The sequence below is a fragment of the Colobus angolensis genome, unplaced genomic scaffold (genome assembly GCF_000951035.1).
Source record: "Colobus angolensis palliatus isolate OR3802 unplaced genomic scaffold, Cang.pa_1.0 Scaffold446, whole genome shotgun sequence".
Classification (NCBI taxonomy): Eukaryota; Metazoa; Chordata; class Mammalia; order Primates; family Cercopithecidae; genus Colobus; species Colobus angolensis.
In genome coordinates, this window is record NW_012117888.1 from 633,424 (window position 1) to 638,044 (window position 4,621).

Consider the following 4,621-nt stretch of genomic DNA (forward strand, 5'->3'; position numbering starts at 1 on the left):
GGTTGGCCAGGCTGGTCTCAAACTCCTGACCTCAGGTGATCTGCCCACTTTGGCCTCCCAAAGTGCTGGGATTACAGGCGTGAGCCACCATGCCCAGCCAATTGTGATTAATTTTATTGTAGTTTTAGTGAAAGGTGTATTATTGAATTGCCCTTAAGCTATATGATTAAAAATTAATCTTTCTTTTTTCAGGTAAATTTAATATTTTAAAAATCCACATATTTTATTAAAATATTATTAATTTGTAATTGTGATTTACCCTACAAGTAGAAAGTCATCCTGGTAAATGTTATTGAAGATAATATTATTTGCTGTTTTATAGTTACTCATCCTAAACTTTCAGATTTAAACAAGTACTTAAGTAAGTAAATATTTGGTGTAAGTTGTTTGAAAACGATTCTAAGTTTATCACAGAATTTTGAATTATCTTTAGATAATGGTACTAAACTTGTTTCCTCCTTCAGTAAATCTACAGTTTTGGTACACTACATGGAATGGTCCTAGAATTCTCAGGAACCTATGTCACTATCCAGAGCACTCCAGAGTACTGATATATTACTGTATATTAGATTCATGTGGAAATGCCCAGATATATTCTGAAATTGGTAAATTGGAAAATATCAATGTCATCTATTTCTTAAGGCATAAACTTTTCTAATCCGGTATTTCAAAACATGAAAAATATCCTTATGCTTACAGTGTTTAAATAGCTTAGAATTTCCACAGTAGCGTGTGTGTGTGTGTGTGTGTGTGTGTGTATGATTCATGTAAGGCTCCAGTTGTTTTAGCAAAAAAGAATCTTATTGCATTTGCATTGGAAAGCCAGAGTTTAGAAGTTATGAGAATTCTTACATAAAGAGTTTAGGATGGAAGGTTGGTGATTGAATAATTTGAAAGTTACCAAAATAAAAACAGAGGTTTCTTTAAAATGTGGTCATTTTAAAATTTAAGTTATTGCATAATATTTTCCTCATTTCTTGGATACTTTATTTTGAGTACCCTGCCATTTATGGTTAGAGAAAAATAAATTTATTTTTACTCTAGTCCATTGATATATATCAATTATCTACCTAAATAGGTGAGAGATGTATTGGGTATGCATATATGTAAATGATAAATAGAAATAGATTTTTCAATAGCGAATTGAATATTAGAAAACTTCAGATATTCATTTCCAATTCACATAAACACAAAGTGATCCTGTATAATTTATGAAGTAGTAATTAAAATAATACCTTAGGGCAGTGATTCTTAAACTTTGGATTTTAAGAAATCCATATGAATCAATATGGATCACCTAAGGATTTTGTTAACGAAGTACAGATTGATTCAATAGGTCATGTGTGGCGTCTGAGATTCTGCGTTTCTAACAAGCTTCCAAGTGATGCTGGTGCAATAACCAACTTGAATAATAAAGCCCCATAGTCGTTCAAGTGCTGTAGTAATATCAATTTACTGTACGATAGTATAGTAGTTTGAAATTTTAAGAGATGTTTCAAGATCTTTACTTAACATTTTAAATTCTATTCTGAAATGTGTTCTACTTTATTAAGGGCTTTGGGATTTTCTTTATGGTTTAAAAAGGTATACTTTGTGTTGTGATTAGTACTATCTCAAATTTTCATTTCTGAAAAATCATTTTAAACACACACAGCTGTATAATTTTCAAGATAAATTAAACTAGTCACAGGTATGTGTGATTATAAAATGGTCATATATATCTAAACAAGTTAAATTAAGAAATATTAAAGCAAAAAGATGTCATCCTTCTTTTTTGGAGCACTTAGAAAACTACATGAATTTTTTTATAGTCTTGAGATCAGTCCATTTTCTTGCTATCCTTGCTTTTAAGTTGAACACATAATCATTTTTTCAGGATAGCATGTTAAATATAGACCATATACAAATAAAGTAATATATATTTAACATAATAGTTATGTTTTGTGATCAGAGCTTAATTTTGAGATAAAGATAAATTTCTCCCCTTCACCAGAGAAACGCTATTTCCTTCATTTAAAACATTTGGAATCATTTTACTCATTTTAATAGCCTTACAAAAGTTGTGGATACATTGCTAGTTAGAAAACAAATCAAGATCCAAGTTAGCCTGAAATGCCAAAGGCTGTCAAATGCCTTTCATGGCAAGATATGACTCATGTACTTTGACAATAAATGGAAATATTAATAATTAAATATGAAAAGAGCACAGACATGTGCAACATTGAACTAGATCCTTTTTCTATAATTGAGTTATAAATAATAAAACATATCTTTATGTATGTCTGTCATTTATTATCTTTAACACCTAAGATTAACAACTGAGTAGAAATGAATATTATGCTGTAACTTAAAATTTTATTTTATTTTATTTTATTTTTTATTTTATTTTTTTTATTTTAGAGGTGTTTTAATGTATTTATGAACTTCATCTTCATTCTAAAAGTAATAAGAAATTCCTAATAAATAAAAAAGAGAAGCTCTGACATTTGTTTTTTTTTTGTTTTTTGTTTTTTTTTATTTTTTATTATACTTTAAGTTCTAGGGTACATGTGCATAGCGTACTTAAAATTTTAAATCCCACATACTTGGATATAATCATGGTTAGTAGTGAATAAAATATACTTACAAATATACATTTTAACATATGGACATAATTTTTAGGTATTTTGTACCACAGTTTTTCATTGTGAAAGATAGAGTTTATGATACTTCTAGTATAATCGTAAAAAATTTAAAACCATAAAAGAATTATAGAATTTGGGTATTGCCACGTTTTCATTCTTCAGGCTAGGAAACCAAGGCCCAGAAATATGATTTGAACAATTATTTAAGGACTGAACCTTTTTGTAACCATCCCTGGATCATTTGCCTACTCTACTAAAACTTACTTTGTATGTAAGATTTTTGTTTTTTACAAATCTTTGAAGCTTTTATGTATGACCATTTGTTTGCAATATGTAACATTATTATACTGTGAAAAAATAATCTGAATTAGTTAATTTGAAACACTGTTTTCAGCTCTTACTACATACCCAGGTATTGGTACTGCAGACCTTGTGGATATGGCGATGAATAGGAAGTGGTCTTTTTTTGAGAGCTTTATAAAGGAATTCAGTTACTGGTTTCTGACTGTTGCATTAAAATAGACGAACATTTATAATATTAAATTTTGTTATTGAAATTTATCATTGGCCAGGCACGGTGGCTCATACCTGTAATCCCAGCACTTGGGGAGGCTGAAGCAGGCAGATCACTTGAGCCCAGTACTTCAAGGCCAGCCTGGGCAACATGGTGAAACCCCTTCTTCACAAAAAAGACAAAAATTAGCCTGGTGTGGTGGTGCCCATCTGTGGTCTCAGCTAGTTGGGAGGCTGAGGTGGGAAGATATCTTATCCCAGGGAGATTGAGGCTGCAGTGAGCTGTGATTACAGAGTGAGACCTGTCCCAAAAAAGAAAAGAAGAAATTTATTATTCTTAATTCTTATGTTTTACAAGCAATTTTTAAAGCTTACTTCTCAGTAGTAAACATTGCAATTGAATATTTATTGCTGCTAGTTCGTTCTAACAGTTGTTTTTTTGAAAAATAATTTTACGTGTTTATTCTTTCCCATTTCATTTTTTCTCTAGTTTTATTGAAGTATAATTGACAAATAAAAATTGTATATATTTAAGCTGTATAACCTGATGTTTGATGTATATGTACGTCGTGAAATGATAACTCTTATCAAGCTAATTAACATGTCCTTCACTTCAAAGTATTACCTTTCTTTTTTGGTGGTGAAACATTTGTGATCTACCCTCTTGGCAAATTTAAAGTATACAGTATAATATTAGTAACTATAGTCTGTTCATTAGATATCTATAACTTATTCATGCTACATAGCTAAAACTTTATATCCTTTGACCCATTTCCCCCAGCCCTAAACCCTAGAAACAACTGGGTCTGTTAAGGTGCTTTAGCAGAATACCATATAACTTTTGTAGCTTATAAATAACAGAATTTTATTTTTCACAGTTTTGGAGGCAGAGAAATCCAAGATCAAGGCACTGGCAGACTTGGTGTCTGGTAAGGGTCCACTTTCTGGTTAATAGATGGTGCTTTCTCATTGTGTCCTCACATGGCAGAAGGGGCAGTCAAGCTCCCTTGGGCCTCCTAAGGGCGCAAATGCCATTCATGAGGGTTCCATCATTTTTAAAAATTTAATTTAATTTAATTTTAAGTTCTGGGGTACATGTACAGGACGTGCAGGTTTGTTACATAGGTAAATGTGTGCCATGGTGGTTTGCTACACCTATCAACCCATCATCTAGATATTAGGCCCCGCATGCAGTAGCTGTTTATCCTGATGTTCTCCCTCCCCACTCCCTACCTCCAGAGAGGCCCCAGTGTATGTTATTCCCCTCCCTGTGTCCATTTGTTCTCACTGTTCAGCTTCCACTTACAAGCAAGAACATGTGGTGTTTGGTTTTCTGTTCCTGTGTTTGTTTGCTGAGGATAATGGCTTCCAGTTCCATCCATGTCCCTGCAAAGGACATGATCTCGTTCTGTTTTATGGCTGCATAGTATTCCATGGTGTACATGTACCACATTTTCTTTTTTTTTTTTTTTATTATTGTACTT